The sequence below is a fragment of the Dreissena polymorpha genome, chromosome 2, assembly GCF_020536995.1.
Source record: "Dreissena polymorpha isolate Duluth1 chromosome 2, UMN_Dpol_1.0, whole genome shotgun sequence".
Taxonomy (NCBI): Eukaryota; Metazoa; Mollusca; class Bivalvia; order Myida; family Dreissenidae; genus Dreissena; species Dreissena polymorpha.
In genome coordinates, this window is record NC_068356.1 from 117,652,329 (window position 1) to 117,673,239 (window position 20,911).

The 20,911-nt window shown below is 34.9% G+C and overlaps 1 protein-coding gene and 1 pseudogene across 1 annotated transcript in view; one reads left to right on the forward strand and one right to left on the reverse strand.

Moving 5' to 3' along the window:
• The window catches only part of LOC127868672 (beta-1,3-galactosyltransferase 1-like), a 177,418-nt gene that overhangs the window by 69,300 nt on the left and 87,207 nt on the right, over positions 1-20,911 (reverse strand). The window lies entirely within an intron of this gene.
• On the forward strand, positions 18,997-19,364 carry LOC127870018 (uncharacterized; annotated as a pseudogene).

The window sequence follows — 20,911 nt, forward strand, 5'->3', positions numbered from 1 at the left end:
AAACATAATTATGTATCATGTTGTTAAGAGGGGATGATTTTCCTTCTGTTGTACCAATGTATTGTTTAACTTCTTTAATCAGTGTGTTTAAAGATATATAAACATAGCTCCAGGGTCAGAGCTTCAGGAAATGAATATTTCATCCCCTGATCTTTTTTTTTCTAATGGATATTTTAACTAGTGCCTACATTAAATACATTTAAATATATGTTAAGTAGTATCTGTACACATTGGTAGATTAAATTTGTACATCAAATATTATTTTAGCTCCACGCTTATGTCATGGTCCTGTGTCTGTCGTGCGTGCGTTCGTCTGTCCGTGCGTGCATTAACTTTTCCTTTAAACATGTTCTTCTCCTAAACTACTGGTCTAATTCTGATGAAATTTCTCAGGAATGTTTCTGGGGTGAACCTCGTTCAAATTTGTTCAAATTATGCCCCTGGGGTCAAATTTGACCCTGCCCCGGGGGTCACAAAATTGAAAATTTGCCAATATAAGGCCTATTTTGTGAAAACTTTAAAACTCTTTTTGTCCATAACCATTGGGCCTAGGGCTATCAAATTTGGTATCTAGAGACATCTAATAGTCATACCAAATTTTTAAAATAATGCCCCTGGGGTCAAATTTGACCCTGCCCCGGGGGTCACAAAATTGAACATATGCTTATATAGGGTCTATTTTGTGAAACCTTTACAAATCTTATCGTCCATAACCATTGTGCTTAGGGCTACTAAATTTGGTATGTAGTGGCATCTTATAGTCCTCTACCAAGTTTGTTCAAATTATGCCCCTGGGGTCAAGTTTGACCCTGCCCAGAGGGTCACAAAATTGAACATATGCTTATATAAGGCCTATTGTGGGAAAACTTTAAAAAGCTTTCTGTCCATAACCGTATGGCATAGGGCTACCAAATTTGGTATGTAGTGACATGTAATAGTTCTCTTCTTAGTTCGTTCAAATAATACCCCCTGGGGTCAAATTTGAAACTGCCCCGGAGGTCACAAAATTGAATATATGCTTATAAAGGGCTTATTTTGTGAAAACTTAAAAATCTTTTCTCCATAACCATTGAGCCTAGGGCTACCAAATTTGGTATGTAGTGACATCTTATAGTTTTCTACCAAGTTTGTTCAAACTATGCCCCTGGGGTCAAATTAGAACCTGCCCCGTGGGGTTAAAAGAATGAAAATTTGCTTTTATAAGGCCTATTTTGTGCAAACTTTAAAAATCTTCTTGTCCATAACCACATAACCATTGGGCTTAGGGCTACCAAATTTTCTATGTAGTGACATCTTATAGTCCTCTACCAAGTCTTTTCAAATTATGCCTCTGGGGTTGACCCTGCCATGGGGGGGGGGGGTAAAAAATATTTGACCCTGCCCTGGGGGCCATAAAATCGATTATATGCTTATATAGTGCCTATTTTGTGAGCTTGGACACTGCATCCCTTCAATGAAATTTATTTACCTAAATATCTCATATTTGAACTTAAAATTCTTTTGGGAGTAATGGTCCAGACAACTGGGTAAAACAGCAACAATATGCTAACCCATTATTTTTCAAGGAACATAATTGAGAATTCCTGTGCTAGCCCCCAATCACAGTATGTTGGGGTATAATAATAACCAAACTTTGTTTTTCTTCTGAAAAGATTGTCGTAGATTATAAGTTGATGAATATATCATCCAAGACTACAAGTTTTAGAAAGCCATTTTTTTTATTGATAAACAAGGTTTTGTAACAATCTATACTATACATAGATAGCTTTAACAGCACAATGTGGCTCATCTGAAACTGATTGTTTCCTAGTGGTGTTAACTAATTTTTCATGAAGATCTAAAAAAAAAGGCATTGTGAGTATGAACAAACTATTTGCGTCTATCCGATCTAATTGAGTCTTGTTACCGAGATCCTACTTTTATTTATTTGAACATTCTGATCAACTGCCATGAAGTTCAGGTAAAAAATGTAAGTTTTAACATGGATTTTAATGATTTTAGTTATTGATCAAATGCTTGGAAGCACATGACCCACTTTGGAACGTGACCTGTTAATCACTGAGACTAGACCTTGTGACCTAAATGTTAAATATGCTACTTTCATGCTTGACTTTGAAATCATTTAAAATAATGTTCTAACCAATTTACAAGTGGATCAGAGAGAGAATGTGACCACTAAAGTATTAACAGACCTTTTCTTATGTTTGACCTAGTTCCCTAATTTTTGATAGAATATGAAACCAAAAATGACATAGAGGTGACTAGTTTCATAAGAATCTGGCAAAGAGGTGACACCCAAATTTAAACATTGTAAAATGATATCTTATGTGTTCACAATAAACTTTTGATAAAATACAACAAATAGTGATAACAAAAGCTCACCTTGTCACATCATAACAAGTGAGCAAAATAACCAAAACTATGACATCATATAATTGCTCAGTTACTTCCAATAACAATAAAATGTTACTTTTGAAACAAATACAATACCTTCCCTTTCTTACTACAGGCTGTTCTAAAACAAGATAGCCCTGTATCGCTCACCCAAAGCTCCTTCTATAGTGTCAAAAACTTGTGTATGATTTGACTAAGTTGTAACCTAGCTTTAGCCTGCCAGGACCAACTTGCAAATTCAGCTTTTGATTTGATTAAGATGGACATTGAAAGCAATTTTCATGAAAATCAGAAAGATAATGTGACCTGTAGAAAGGTAAAGGAAGTTTTCTATATTTTGACCTAATGACCTAGTTTTTGACAAACTACCAACTTTCAAACTGAAACTTTATTTCATCGAGATAACATTCAATTCTGTCCAATTTTCATGAAGATCTGGAAGTGTTCGCTAACCTTTTCTGTGATTTGGTTTGTTGACCTAGTTTGGACCACATATGACCTACTTTTAAACTTAACCTAGAATTGACAGAGATGAACATTTACCAACATAAGACAAAAAAGAGCTGTTTGTAAAACATGCATGCCCCCCATATGGGCTGTCAGTTGTAGTGGTAGCCATTGTGTGAATACATTTTTTGTCACTGTGACCTTGACATTTGACCTAGTGACCTGAAAATCAATAGGGATTATCTGTCAGTCATGATCAATTTACCTATGAAGTTTCATGATCCTAGGCCTTGCTTTTCTTGAGTTATCATCAGGAAACCTTTTAACTGTTATGAGTCACTGTGACCTTGACCTTTGGCCAAGTGATCTGAAAATCAATAAGGGTTATATACCAGTCTTGATCAATGTACCTATGGAGTTGAATGGTCCTAGGCGTAAGCATTTTCAATTATATTTTAAGTCCTTAGTTGACCTGGCTATAGTTATCAGATTGTTATAAGCTCAATCAGTAATTTATATCATTATTTATGCTTTGTGTATTGTAAACATATACACAATCAGCATGTTCAATAAATTGAAACAGTATGTTCCCAAAAGAACATATAACACAGGCAAGTGTTATATGGTGTACAACACATATTGTAAATGATAATATTTAATCTTCCCATCATTTATATACATTATATAATATATTACAATTATTATTCTGTTGGTAACAAAAATAACATGATCATTGCTTTCACGTTCATAGTCCTGATGATGATGATGATAATGTTTATGATGGTGATGATGATGATGATGATGATATTGATGATAAAGATAATGATGATGATGATGATGATGATGATGATGATGATGATGATGATGATGATGATGATGATGATATTGATGAAGATGATGATGATGATGATGATGATGATGATGATGATGATGATGATGATGATGATGATGATGATGATGATGATGATGATGTAGATGATGATCATTAGGAGGAGGAGGAGGAGAAGGAGGATGATGATGATGATGGTGATGATGATGATAATGATGATGATGATAATGATGATGATGATAATGATGATGATGCTGATGATGAGGAGGAGGAGGAAGAGGATGAAAATGATAATGGTGATGATGATGCTTCTGCTGATGCTGCTCCTGCTGATGATGATGGTGGTGGTGGTGGTGGTGGTGGAGTCGATGATGATGATGATGGCGGTGGTGGTGGTGGTTGTGATGATGATAATGATGATCGATGATGAAGATAATGATGATGATGATGATGATGATGATGATGATGATGATGATGATGATGATGATGATGATGATGATGATGATGATGATGATGATGATGATGATGATGATGATGATGATGATGATATTGATGATGATATTGATGATGATATTGATGTAGATGATGATCATAGCAATAAATAATAACAAAGCCACCCATACTATAAAGGCCATTGGCAAAGCCTATGGTAAAAATGTAAACACACCGAGTGTAATCTTGCCAGCAAAAACAACACATTGACAGGTTGTCATTTTTGACAGTTCTACTTTCACTTTCATTTTGTGACATCAAACTATTAACAATTATGTGGCTGACAAAAATATCGCCGTTGCTTATTTAACATATTTTCTGTACATTTCTTAAATTAACTAACATCAATACACGATTTTCTTCGTTATTTCAAACATTCCTGACAGGCTACCGCTTTGTTTACATATTTCGCTTACATTTTGACGCGCGTAGGTAGGAACTCATTACCGCTTCCGAAATGTGTATTCATACTATTGCCTTCGAGGTCATAATCTACTTTATAGTTTCCCTATATAATTCAATGTAAAAGCGACAACTTTGAGCGAAAATGAATGCAACATTTTGCACATAGAGACCCCCATAACCATACCTTTTCTTAAAGGCCATTCTAGGCGAAATCGATTTATGCAATAAAAAAGATAGGTCATTTTTAATCCAAGAATGAACTTGACATGAATCAAAATGGACTGTTTTTGCAACATTTTTTTTTGCCGTTTCTTAGTGGAATGTAACCTTTTTCAGTGCAAGGCTTTACTATAGTCTCCAAGTTTACCATATTTCAGATGTTCGGCCGTGAACACCTATTTATGCCCTACCATTATCTCCGAAAGATAAAACCCGAACAATAGTTTAAAGTGTTAAACATGCCTTTGAGTCAACTATGATATTTTTTTAGAGAGTACAGCCCTACAATTGAAACGATTATTTTGGTATATTGTAACCTATAAGACAACGTTTACTGTTAACATCGCGGAAAATAAGCACTTCTCGATATGTATGAACCTATTTTCTATGTGCATGCCAAATTTTAGACAAATCTTTCACGTAGAAATGCTTGAAAATGCATTTTATTATAACGCCTGATAAGCCATCTGGCTTTCGCGGTCGGAGCTTTGATTTATAAAGGGCGTTCAGGAGTAAAACGATTACTCTAAATAATAACAATCGGTCAAATTACTGGAATATTGTTACAAGCTATGTAGAAAAAGAAGTAAACAACTATTAAAACGTGTTCATGAGCTCTTTCAGCACAAATTCTTGCGATTTGAGATGCTCAAGACGAGTTTTTGTACGATTTTTTTTCTTATTTTCCTCCGAAAACGCAATTTTTCTTAAAAACTCACAATGCTCCTTAAATTCATGAAACAAACGCATTTTTTCCTTGAAATTTGCCAAAACGCGTAATATCCCACCCAAAAAATGATGATTTTACTGTTAATACAGCTCCTTTGTGACTAGGCCTGGTTTGCGTTTAGGTCATAATATACTAAATAGTTTCCCTATATAATTCAATGTAAAAGCGACAACTTTGAGCGAAAATAAATGCAACATTTTGCACATAGAGACCTTTTCTTAAAGGCCATTCTAAGCGGAATAGATTTATGCAATAAAAAAGATAGGTCATGTTCAATCCGAGAAAGAACTTGACACGAATCAAAATCGACTGTTTTTGCAATTTTTTTTGGCCGTTTCTTAGTGGATTGTAACCTTTTTCAGTGCAAGGTTTTACTATAGTCTCCAAGTTTATCATATTTAAGATGTTCGGTCGTGAACACCTATTTATGCCCTACCATTATCTCCGAAAGATAAAACCCGAACAATAGTTAAAAGTGTAAAACATGCCTTCGAGTCAACTATGATATTTTTTTAGAGAGTGCAGCCCTACATGAAACGATTATTTGGTAATTGTAACCTCGAGGTACACATCCGATGTTTGACGGAAAGGGCCGAGAATGTGCGATTGTGGGTCAAGTTTGCCACGGGTACTACTTCCCCGTCCCCCAATTTTTTCCGTACCCAAACTTTTTGTACCCATTTTTTTTCGTACCCAATTTTTTTTCGTAACGAATTTTTTTTTCGTACCCAAATATTTTTTTCCCAATTTTTTCGTACCCAAATTTTGTTTCGTACCCAAATTATTTTTTTGGCATAATTTGTTCGTACCTGCAAACACAATTGTTGTGATAAACTCAAATTGATGCTTTAATATCCATCCTCTTCAAAAGCATCGTCACACCAGTACTGTCAGTACTTTGATTAATAACAAGCAATAATAAGGTGTGTTTGACAACCACTTTCGGGGAATTAGTCACCATCTGTGACACACACAACGCTCTCATTCAATACAGCAGTGTAACAAAAAATTAATGCTCATTGCTTACTTAAAGTAAAATTATTTTTTATCAGATCAGACATACAGATCTTTAATAATTAAATGCAAACACTTCTGTCATATCAAAATAGCTTGTAAACAGATGCTCAATACTTTTACAGAAAACCATTTATTTATTCTTTTAAGTTGATGACATATTCAATGTTTATGATGATGATGATGATGATGATGATGATGATGATGATGATGATGATGATGATGATGATGATGATATTGATGATAAAGATGATGATGATGATGATGATGATGATGATGATGATGATGATGATGATATTGATGATGAAGATAATTATGATGATGATGATGATGATGATGATGATGATGATGATGATGATGATGATGATGATGATGATGATGATGATGATATTGATGTAGATGATGATCATTAGGAGGAGGAGGAGGAGAAGGATGATGATGATGATGATGGTGATGATGATGATAATGATGATGATGATAATGATGATGATGCTGATGATGATGATGAGGAGGAAAAGGATGAAAATGATAATGGTGATGATGATGCTTCTGCTGATGCTGCTGCTGCTGATGATGATGGTGGTGGTGGTGGTGGTGGTGGAGTCGATGATGATAAGGATGACTTTGATGGTGATGATGATGATGATGATGATGATGATGATGGAGGTGGTGGTGGTGGTTGTGATGATGATAATGATGATTGATGATGAAGATAATGATGATTATGATGATGATGATGATGATGATGATGATGATGATGATGATGATGATGATGATGATATTGATGATGATATTGATGATGATATTGATGATGATATTGATGTAGATGATGATCATTAGGAGGAGGATGAGGAGAAGGATGATGATGATGATGATGATGATGATGATGATGATGATGATGATGATGATGATGATGATGATGATGATGATGATGATGGTGATGATGATGATAATGATGATGATGATAATGATGATGATGATAATGATGATGCTGCTGATGATGATGAGGAGGAGGAAGAGAATGAAAATGATAATGGTGATGATGATGCTTCTGCTGATGCTGCTTCTGATGATGATGATGGTGGTGGTGGTGGTGGAGTTGATGATGATGAGGATGACTTTGATGGTGATGATGATGATGATGATGATGGTGGTGGTGGTTGTGATGATGATAATGATGACGATTATGATGACACTTATAAAGGTATTATGATTATTATTTGACAATTTTGATAATGATCATGGTAATGAAGTAAATGATGATAATGCACTGACACTAGTTACTCATTTTTTTTCAAAATCATGTCTTTAATGTGCTGGGCAGTTTTCTTTAAAAGTTTTTTGTAAAACCTTGCCAAAAACACCTGCTAAAAATGTTTTAGTGTCATGCAGTTTTAGATAAGCGCCACAGAACCGTTTGTGCTCTTGTGCCCTTTCATGTATACCTTCAAGGCCAGGCAGGCCTTGGCCTGGGTTAAAACAATCAGGAATTGAGTTTAATGATGCCTACCATTGCTAATCTTAAATCATGACAAGTTGGTACTTAATTTTATTTTCACTGTTAACCAAAAGAACTTATCTAGTGTGCACACAATACATCATGTCAACGTGTGTGGTTCTGCTTTAAAATAAAATTCCACAACAGCAACATCTTTAATAAAATATGTAACAATCTGGTCACAGTGCACATGCTATATGTCTAGTTGTTTACATTTAATTATACAATTGACATTGAAACCCAACTTTTGTATTTTATTTAAGGCCAGTGACTAATTACTGACTTTACAATACTGATCTATACATCGTATCTTAAAAGCTGTTTCTTGTGCAAAGTATGCTGTCTCATCATGTGTTTTTAAAGGCCTGCTTTAGACAGAACTTCACTACCAACACCCTACCAGCTCACATGGAAATTTGTATATTATAGGTGCTCAATATACATTATTACTTATCTTAATCATGACATTGCAGTAATGTGGAAAGATTTGTGCTAAATTACATTCTACATGTATTTTTATGAAGTACACATGTAAGTCAAGAGCCACTAGTTCAGAAAACGTATGCACTCCTAATTTACTGCTATCCCAGCAATCCACTAACTACCATAATTACTCTACGTTTTCGGACAGTTTTTAGACACCCTCCTATTCAGCAAAATTAATTACTTTTTGTGACTGTTAATTTTTGGACATATAGGTTTTCATGCGTAATTAATGTCTCTTAATTTTCGGACAGTACATTTTACAGCGCCATTCTACAGACATATGCCCTGTTTTGCTTATCTTGTGACACTTCGATCATGGATTTTTGCAACCGGTTTAAGGTCATGAAACCTGACAGATGCATGCCCGAGAGTAATGCTCCATTAGATTCGCTTTATTGAGTAAATTACTATGTATACCGGTAGACATCCATAGATTAACTCAACAGCATTATTTTGCAACAGTTTCGTCATATTAAGGAAGCAGAATGTTATATGTTTTTAATTTTGTGTTCTATTTCATTTCAAGCAAGACTTAGCAAAGGTGTGAAGTTGTATTAATTGTTTAAAGCAGAAAAAGAAGAGTAAATCAAAATAAACCTATTGCACATTGATTTATTGCTTTTATTTCAATATAATTATAATTTTTGGACACTTTAATTGTTGCCTCTAAATTTTCTGAAACCTGTAATTTTTGAATATGTTTCATATCTACATTTTAAGACACGGAAAAAAATAAGTGTCCGAACACTTAGAGTAATTACGGTAAGTACCCGCAGTCAACAATAATGTGTGATGACCCTCTTGTTATACTGTAGCTTTACCAGAGATTTTGACATAGATTTCATACCATAATTGTATGCAGCGAGCAAATTGATGGCAAATAGAATTGAGCACATGTTCATGTTTGTTTGCATGCTAATGTTTTTTTTTTCATCTGCCTTCCATGTCAACATAAGTAGATATTACGCAAACATTCGACGATATCTGCAAGGGCCAGGATGTTAGTCCATATTTATAATTATGGATGTTTTCGTAGCTATGAATATTTAAAGTACTGTATTTAAGAAATTGACATAAGGAAGTATATAGACGCAGACATATATTCGATTGGGAGTGCTCGAACAAGGACCTTTGCCCCATCAGCATTCAATTATGGCTGTCAGGGACAGCAATACATAAAGACCTGAAACTGGAACCAGACTGAACTAGGTTAAACATTGGCACTAAGGAGAAGGAGAGGTCGCCACAAAAAATTTACATGAAAGATTGAGGTTATTTTCTCTGATATAAATGTGGGGAGTTATTTCACTGCATTCTATACATAGATGCTGACGTCACTACGGTATTGTCACCTCAATACTTAGGCGCATCACATTCAACTGGTTTGGGGAATTATGCTACCGCCAAAGTAGTTCTGCGTAGGAATGAAAATGTTAATAATTAAATAAAAAACGTTTGTATTGTGTGTTTAAAACGGAATGTTGTTAAAATAAATTTTATTTAATTATGTTTAAATGTGATTTTGAATCTCTTTTAGGACTGATAGCGATTATCAGAAACACGATTTCCTAACATACTTTCGCTTTCACTTTTCACTTGTAAAAGAAGTGCTACCCACAATTCCTTTCGCGTTTGTACACAATTCAGTAAGACCGGTGTGTACACAATGATTTCACTGATGTAAATATGGGATGGTATTTCACTGATATTAATATGGGGTGGCATTTCACTGATGTAAATATGGGGTGGTATTTCGCTGATGTAAATATGGGGTGGTATTTCACTGATGTGAATATGGGATGGTATTTCACTGATGTAAATATGGGATGGTATTTCACTGATGTAAGACATTAGTGTGCAGATGATCGTAAAAACATGAAAATACATTTTGGCTGCAACCAGTTGTGGCAGAATTATGGCCCTCTGTATGTTTTCGATTATATATAAGCCCAAATATTTGGTGTACTGAATTCCTCTTTACGTTTGTGCCAGTTTTTTGTCAAAAACATTCACAGCTCAAAGTCTTGGATGTGTAGATGATCATAAAGAGATGGGTATGTAATGGAACCAGTTGTGGTAGATATTTTGCAACCAGTTTTAGTTAAATTATGGCTCATCATCAGTGATTTTAGTTGTTTGTTTTTTTTTCAAGTTTTTCTTAGATACGATAAACCTGTCAAATGCCACATTTGTGCAGACAGAGAAAGACTCACTCTTTATTCATTTGAATGGCTTGTGTTAATTTCAAACTTACAATTAATTTTGAAAAATGAATTGCGCCTAATATTATGCAATTGCGAACAACTTTAGTGCCTTCAGCGCTTTGATTTAACTATGGACTATATAGGCCTCAAACTCAAATCCTCCTAAACTGCTAAAAATTGTAAAGTTGAATGACCTTAATGCAAATATAATCATATAGAAAATAATTTTTGCTATGACCTATTTTGGCAGAATGATGGCTTTTTTGTTATGTTGATGAGCCAACTTAGTGTGAGGCTTTGAGCACTGCACTTGTCCATCCAACTGTCCGTCTGTAAGTTCGTCCGTAATAACGTCTAGTATTTTATTGTCATCATTTTGGGAATGTGGCCGGGTCCCTTTGGATTGGGATTATTTGCAGCGTTTTGATTAAAATTGGGAAATAATGTTGTTATTGTTTTCATAAGAAATGCTTCAAAATTGAGAATACATGTGTTTTCAGTATAATTGTGTGACATATAGGTGTTACTTTTGGGCGGTGTCGGCGGCGGGGTCACACTTTTTGAAAAAGGCTCATAACTTATGTGTTCCTTCAGATATTGCTTTCATATTTGGTACGCACGTGTATCTAGACAACAATTTTCCATGCGAATACAATTTTTTACCCCTGTGACCTTGACCTTGAGGTCAGCGTTCAGGTTTCAAAATCTACGACCACGATTCGAAAAAGGCTCATACTTACTGTTTCCCTTCAGATATTGCTTTCATATTTGGTATGCATGTGAATCTGGACAATACATGTCCATGCGCAAACATGCGTCACGGGGGATGAGTGTCTGTTACATCTCTAGTTCTGTATGATATGGGCTGAAAGCAACACTTACATGTTAAAAGACTTTTCTATAATGACTTGAATGGATTCTTTTTCTTAATTAACTTGTTGTGTTCTAATTTTTGTTTTTCCACATTTTATAACTTTTATTTGTGTAGGAATTTTTAATTTCGGTTGCAGATTTCAGTCTGAAGGCCAACTTTGCTTTTACAACATTTATGTTTGAAATGTTTCAATCTATAAACAAACTATTGGTTGGAAATTTTGTTATGTCATCTTTAAAAAAACAATTTTGATATTTAAACATTCAGTCTGGATAAGGATGTATTGTACATTGTTCTTTAGTGGTTCAATACAGAGTCGAGAATGCACACTTCAACCACTAGTTAATAACAATCAGTTTTCTCCGTAACAAGGAAGATTTTATGCGGGCTAGTCTATTCATAATGACAAACTTTAACCTGAAACTGAAAGACACACTCAACTAAACAATGCTTTCATTGTTACTTCTTACTTGGAAAAGTATTGTTAGTATTACCCATCCTTGGTAAAAGAGGTTTGTTTTTAGAACATTCAATTCGTATTGTTTAGTAATATGCAATTTTAAACAAGCTCCACAAGATACTTGGCAAATAATTGTAATTGACCGACATTATATGTATATTTTAACAATAGAATACATCAATGTGCTATGTTTTCTCCTAGACCATCTTTGGCAGTATAATACTTGCATATTACTGCATATAAAATTGTTTTCATTTATTTCAATGGTCTTCATACCTCGATAAAAGCAATAATTTCCTTTTTGCCTTATAAAATGGCTTCAGTTTTTTTTCCCACTTTTTTGGAAGATAGCCCATGGCTTTGGAATTGGGAATTTTATCGGCATTTTTTATGAAATTGGGAAAATAAATTCATTAGCTTTTTTTTTCCACACGAAAAGTCCACTGCTTAGGGAAATAATAAATTTGACATAACTCTTTATAATTATTCAAATTAAAAGAACAAAATCATATAATACTTTGTTAGATGTAATTGAATTAAAATTTAGATAAAATATTCATTAGACACTTCTTTCTAAAAAAAAAAAAAAAAATTTTTATTTTTTTTTGGAAATTGGGATTTTTTGCCACATTTTGGGAAAAAAGTTTAATTTTTGGGATTAGGAACATAGCCGAATTTCGGCTGTAAAATCGGGCCAAAAAAAACCCCTGGGCTTTAGCAAACGTTTTGGTTCAAATTGTAGTATTACGTGAATTGTAAAAGTTTACAATTCCACTGCCATTTACATTAGCATTTTTAACTTTGCTTTATTTTTTTTTTCATTCTACCACCACCCTTGACCTATTTTCTGTACACAGAGTATGAAATTTAAGGTTATTATGCAATAAATCATGAGGTTATACTGCAATAAAAAATTGAGTTATTCTTCAATATATAAAAACATATAAATGTTGTAGGGCTGTTTTCCTTCTTTGAGTGTGGCCTGGGTCAGCCATCTCACAATTTTGATACAAACATTTTACAATTCGAATATATCCACAATAATTTACAAAACAGCCTTTTTAAACTGTTTGACTTTTTAAGCTCAACACTGTCAAAACAGACATTTTACATTCAAAAGTACAATATGTGTTGCTGTTGTATGCCCCTGAAGGAGGGCATATAGTGATCGCACTGTCTGTCTGTCCGTATGTCTGTCACACTTTGCGTTTAGGTTTCGAAAAATACTCATATTCGACATAACGTCTATGTCCCTTCAGATGTAACATTCATATTTGGTGTACATGTGTATATGGACAAGGCTTTTCCATACGCACACACATTTTGACCCCTTAGACCTTGACCTTGAACTTAGGGTCCGCGTTTAGGTTTCGAAAAATGCATTTAGGTTTTGCAAAATGCTCATTATTTCTATCAAAGCGTTTAACAGGAGCATATATCATCCTATGGAACCAGCTCTTGTTTGTTTTTATCCCCCGCCATAGGCGGCGGGATATTGTTTTGGCGTTGTCCGTCCGTCCTTCCGTCCGTCCTGCCGGCACTTTTGTGTCCGGAGCCATATCTTGGAAGTGCTTTGGCAGATTTCATTGAAACTTAGTATGAGTATATATATTGATAAGAGGATGATGCACGCCAAATGGCATTGTACACCATCAAATAATAACGGAGTTATAGCCCTTTGTATTTTGAAAAAATACTTTTTTTGTGTGTCCGGAACCATATCTTGTGTCCAGAAGTATAATGGCGGGGGATATCAATTCAACGAATTTGCTTGTAATATCTAATTTTGCAAATTGTGTTTCCTACTCAGGTATTAACGCGCTTTGCTTGATTTAATGCTAAAGGTAGAGGGATATAGTTTTGGCATTGTCCGTTTGGCAGTCTATCAGTCCGCCTATCAGTCCGTCCATCCGTCTGTCTGTAACTAACTTTTAAGGGCTATATATCAGACACTTTATAAGTTTTCAAGATGAAACTTCATAGGTGTAAAGATATAAATGACGAAAATTCGGGGGATATCAATTCAACGAATTTTCTTGTCTTTACAGCATTAAAAGTATGAAACTGATGAAACCAGAAATGTAACGTAAGCTCGGCTTATAAACAACACCATTACATTAGACCAAAAGTAAAATGTATAGAAAAACATATGCTATGTTTAAAAAAGTAAGCATGTGCCGGAGATCCAGATTTGTTTAAATGTAGAGTCACTTTAAAGCAATCACAGTAAGATTTAAGCATTTACTTTTACAACGGAAATAGCTTGAATCAGAAAGATCATGTGACTAAAGTGAAAACACTGAGTTAAAGTTTGAACCGTTTCTTTTAAAATTGATTAAGTTGCATTTTCATGAAATGCATTATAATTTCAAACATTGTAAATAGTTATGATTTTTAGGAAATCCTATGCCCATGTGACATAGCCAAATAATTGACAAAGGTTTTAAACTTGGAAACAAGGCTCTCATTTCTTACAAGATAAATAAAATTTGATGTATAACTAGCTAAGCCACATACATCACATAGAAACATATTTTATTGTTTGTCACAGGTTTTTACTCAAGATCATTGACAATACAGTTGACATGTCAGAATTATGTTGCTCATAAGAAGGCCGTTTTATTAACATATCTTAGAGGATCTTATCTTATATCCAAGACTTACGATTTCATTTGCAATCCGCTAATACCCGTTTTATGAAGGCTGTCGTAAGTATCGATTCGCAGCTAAGATTTAAGTTGAGCTTTCGATTTGGAATATCGCGAACCAGTTGAAAAACTTCATCTTATATTACGCGATTTCCCTTGTTTATGTCAAAAAAGCAAGATGGCCGACAACGCAAACATAGGCAAGTAGCATATGATAGTGATGATTTACTTATGATAGTAGTAAATGTATTGATATCATGACTTATGTCTTCAAATATTTTAGTGTTTGTGTCTGTCAATTGTCTCATTATAAATGCAACTGATTTTTAATTTAAATGTATAGTGTTAATTTACACTAAAGAATCAAAATGTTTGTATGCATTTATTTATTTATTTTTGTGTCATAACTAAATCATATTTTCATGCGTGTGGCATGACTGTCAGCCTTTTAATTGACAAATCTTTAGTGTGTGTTGATATCATAATGTTTTTTGTGTGGAAGAAGAATATTCAAGAACATTCGAGTTTGAATCAATACATTATTTATATGCCTTAAATTTGAAGAATTTTATTTTCATTTAGTGGTTGTTTTTAGAATAAATTTATCTTACTTTTCAAGTTACATTCACATCATACGAATTTCCGCTTCTTACCTTATATATATATTTGAGTATATAAGGATAAGTACTGTATATTTATTTTTGGCATACAATTTACTTTATTACCCAGTGTAAATGGCTTAAGAATTAATGTTTAATTGTAAACATAAATCTGAAAACTATCTTTCAATTTCAGAAAGAACAATAATGGCTTGTGTAGCCGCAAGATAGACACATTTTCAAGAAATGTACGGACATTATTCATTAAGGTATATTAGCTTATTAAATCTCATGACTCTTACCTTACTCTTTCAACAATATTATAGAAAAATTCACAATTTTAGTCACATGAAAGATTTTAAAAATGAAAGTCAGACTGGAAGCAAAAGGTTAAATTTGTACTTTGAATTATACACACAAACTATAATTAAACTTTCGAATTTACACAGAATAATCGTTGTTGTTTACTATTTGTTTGCTGTTTTCTATTGAAGATGTTAGTTATTCTCCCTAAGGTACTATGTACTTTCTTACCTAAGGTACTATGTACTTTCTATGTACAGCAACAAGCATGTGTGAATAATGAGAGCTCATCCATCACATTAGTTGAACATACCGGTAATTGGTAAGATAATTAATCAACTACACAGTACAAAGTTTAATGAGATGTGGGGGGTTTTCAAATCATTGATACAGCTAATAAGTGTGCACAGGCTAATCAGTGGCACATGCTAATCTTTTTGACATGCATTAAGCCCCGTTTTCCCTGAAAGCAGCCAATATGTACAGATTCCAATGATAAACACTAGACCGGCAAACGTTGTCTTACAAGCTGTTAAATACTTTTGAATACATACACTATTTAGTGTACCAGTGGGAACTATAAAAAGGCAGATGTGGTGGTTAGAGCATACGCTTTAGCATTCGTCGTCTGCTTAATTTTACTGCAGTTATCCATACAGGCAGTCACGGGTTACGGTTCCTAGCGTAGTTAAGCCCATACTGATTTGCAAAATTATGCCTATACATTTTTTGTGAGCTAAAAAATGTATGCATATATTTTAACATAAATTTTACAACAACATATTAGAAATAATGACATCAGAGTACATTTTACTTGCCAAAGGCTCGTGGTCTAATGCTAATTTTTATCCCTTTTATATTTACACAAATGTATGTTTAACGTGGTAAAAACAAATGCAAAATTAGTGTATATAAATCTCTTATTGTTAAAATGTTACTATTATTTAGCTGCACTTTGAATTACAAACCTATTTAACATAAAATGTATTTCATTTTTAGATAGTGTTCCACTTCATTGGTTGTTTGCTGTAGATTTCTTGGACTAATAATGTATTGTTATGTTACACAAATAAAAATAAAATTTATTTTCACTTTGTTACAATATAAAGGAAACATGAAATCATCATAAGCAAGGCATAACTGAATGTAAAAATTGTGTTGTTAATGAAGAAAATCAACAAAAAAGAATGACATAGAACTGGTCAGTATTAACACTCTTATAACAAAGATTTTGACCACACATGACGATATCTTAGATATTATTAACAGAAACAGTATTACCAACTTTCATCAAAATAGAGTCAAATGTGGATAATGCATGAAGCCGGGCATTATAAAGGCAGACAAAAAATGGCTGACCTATATTTATAGCACGACATGCACAAGTGAGCATGACACAACACCTTACATAAATAAGTTAATGATGTCTATAAGTGCTGTATTTTGGTCCCGTTGTGGGGCACAGTGCACAACATAATCCACTTCCTGTGCCTCAATAAGTTGTTCAGGCAGTGGCACCTGCTAACATAAGTTGTGCAGGCGCATTCATGCAGCCACTGCTTGACAGCACTCATCAAGTCTCATGAATAAACAACCGCCAGTTTGATGTAGACACCTGTCGATAGAGAATAACAATCAATATATCACCTAGAGATTAAATTACAATATCACATTTATTATCAATGATGTTTATTATGCATTTTATTAAATTGATATATATCTTCAGATATTAATTGAATTTAAGACTAAAATGAGTAAATAAATAAATTTAATAAATAATTAATAATAAAACAAAATCTGCACTAATCTTCGGCATCCATTTTTATTAATGTATGCATGTGCATATATAAAAACAACTTTTAAATCTGTTTCAAATGTGTTTTTTTACTAGATGTGTCTCCTCACTGATGCCCCCCACATCAGGTAGAGATACACAAACAAGTCCATCAGTTTTTTAAAGAGATAAGAGTCTTTAGAACAAACAACTTGTGTATACAATTATGCTAGGTTCACACCAACGGCGCTTTGATGGCGCTTTAAAGCGGCGTGCAAAGCGGAACCAAAACGTAACAATGCTTAAATATAAAGCGTCAGTGTCGTAATAGATCGTGTGATAAAGCGGGACATTCGGCAAGAACGCCACATTTTTTTAAACTGTTTAAAAATTTTGGGCGCTCTGTCACGAATTGATTAAAGCGCCGAGAGCGTATCAAAGCGTAAAAAACTGTAACAAAACTCAGCAATGCTTGACTCAAATCGTAGGAAAGCTAAACAGAGCTTGGTTCAAAGCGGAGACCCCAGTCTTCACGGTATGTCACCACTTGACACGCTTCGTTAAGATGGCTCAAGATTTGCTACGATCTGGCATGAAGATCTTACACGAGGTCAGACGCTTTCATCAAGATATGACACGCTTTGTTACGTTTTCATGAAGGACTCTCCCGCTTTCCCACGAATTGAGAAGCTTTCATCAAGGATTGACACGTTTTGAAAGGCTTTGATACACTTGGCAAGCTTCCTCACGCTTTCGCACAATCTTTCACGATCTCCTACGATATGACGCTCTTTCGTCATCTCTATAAATAGCACTTGAGTACCACACCTTGCTATATGTAATGATTCGGCAGTACATGTACTAAAATACTAAAATTGGAACGATACACATTGCATTATTTTCAGCATCTCTATAAATAGCACTTGAGTTCCACACACTGCATAATTTTCAAACAAAGAGGACGTATCCTTAACCTGAAAAACTACTATTAAAAGCTCTATAAAGGTGAGAAATTCAATTATTATGCATATAATCTGGTCTAATTGTTGCGGATTTCAGTTACTCTTGCATAAAAAATGCCCATTACACAGCTAAGGTGCAACGTTGTCAAGAATTATGGAAGATATACCCGTTTTATAATTGAAAGATATGTTTACAACTTTGCAACTAACGTGATTTTTAGCCTCAAAGCGGTTACGTATGCTACAAATATCCGAAAGAAAATTCAATTTTAATTCTATTTCAAACAACTTTTTACCAGCAGAAAGTAACCTACTATATCACTACAAACGTTTTAGCCATTTAGAAGAGACCTACTTTGTGAGTGATACCAGAAAACGTTAAAAATCAACGATATATTTTTAGTGACCTGAGTCACTTTCACTTTCAATTTATGAATAAACAGCGATGTAAATTAACTAATTGTTTGTAAACACACTTAACTTGGAGGGCACTGCTTTTTGAGCTCAAAACAATTTGTATTGCTCATTTTTGTATGGTTATGTCCAAGAGCATATATATATTGTTTTTTGATAACCTTTATGAATAGAATATGAAAACATATTTTAAAATCGGTAAATAATTACGGATCCTCACCTTTATAGAGCCTTTAACACAAAGATGGGACCCAAGAGAGGTAGAGGTGCAGCAAAAAGAGCCGAAAAGAGCCAGTCATAGGCCAAGTGGCTAAAAGGCCGAGGTCTCCAACACCATCGTCGGCAGAAGATGAAGAAATACTGGTTCCAGAGCCAGAGCAGCCACAGCCTCACTCTGCAGGGGATCATCTCCCAGTCATCACACCTGTTCCAGCAGCAGCCGCCAGCAAAAAGCGTACGTACAAACCATACTACTATGCAACACTAACAGAAGCGCAAAAAGAAGAGGTCATTGACTGGCTAAAAGACACTCCTTCCATCTACTCAAAGAGACTGACAGATTATAAAGACCCGCAGAACAAAGAGAAGCTATGGGAGAAGAACCCCTTGTAGTTATGGTAGATCTTGCCTGTGTTTGCTGGTTTCTTGAGGGCTATGTGCTTTCCATCCAAGGCACCAACTGCATGGGGACATTCCACCTCTGTTCAAACTGCTGGGCAAGGTGTCTCCAGGCTTAAGGGGTGGTAGGTGGGTTGAAAACTTCATCTTTATATGCCTGTACAATTGCCGTGCACACTTCTGGAATCAGCTCTGATATTGTAGAGATACCACATCTGAATCCATATGCCATTGACCTGTAGTTGTCCCCAGTGGCCAGATGTCTTAAGGTGATTGCCAGCTTGAGGCCAGCTGACAGGGGGTGCCTGTAGTTAGTCTGCTGCTTCTGGATGACTGGTGCCACTCTTTCCAGGATATCATCAAACACCTCAGGGTTTAATCTGGTGAAGTTTCTGAAGGCACCAGGGTATTCTAATCTTAGTTGTGTGTCCAAGAGGCTACCGTAATGGCCATATTGCTGTCTTCTTTCTTCAGTTAGCCATGGCCTGGTCCGGCAGCTTCTGATAAATGAACTTCTACCTCTTGCTGGTATGTCAACCTCCCCTTGTCTTTGCTGTTCTTCCTCCCTCTCCTCTGCCTCAAGGGATAGAATATAGTTATACAACAGAGAGACAAACGTCATGTCTTCTTCGGATAGATCATGCTCTGGTACCTCTGGATCTTGTTGTTCTGCAATCGTATTCTGGAGTAAAAGATGCAATGATTTTGTGTATCTGCTGCATCTTTATATAGGCTCTGAATCAAAAGCGGGATAAAAATCGGCAATCTCGACATTTTCCAATACGTAACAGAGCGTAAAAAATGCACAACAAAGCTTGATTGTCGTATCAGAGCCTGAGTTAAAGCGTCATAATCGCATCAACGAGTAATGAAGCGTAACAAAGCTTATCAAAGCGTATTTTCAAGCGTAACAAAGCCTGTTCAAAGCGGGATCAAAGCGTGTGGAATCGTAACATGTCGGGAAATATTTTGTCCTCAAAGCGTCAACCAATTCGTATGAGAGCGTATCAGAGCTTATCAGAGCGTAATAGATCGAGATATTTTTGGAAAAGTGAACAAAAATGACGGCGCTTGGCTCGCCGATTCAAAGCGCGGCATTCGCCGTTGGTGTGAACTAGGCATTACATGTGTATGATCAAAACTTGAAAAAACAAATAATAATAATTACACATAATTTTTACAGCTTCAGTTCAATTTTTAGGTCATTCAGCAGAAGCAGTTTATGCAAAACCCATCCACAGATATACATACAGAGAGAATGGACAGTTCGTTGCAATGCTTAAGGCTGCCCTCTTTTTACATTCACTAAATTGTTATGATTGTGATGTAGATGTGATGATTACAATGTTGCTCTAATCCACTAATGCACTTGTCAATCCATCTATTTTGTGGGGTAATATATTTTGTGCTTACTTGTAAATGGTGTCACATGTTGCTAACTGAATGTGTTTAATTGTTATCACCAAAATAAACATAGATGTAGTAAATTTGCATACCTAAATCTACTGTCAGTAGTCCAAAAGCCCTCTCCATCACAACCC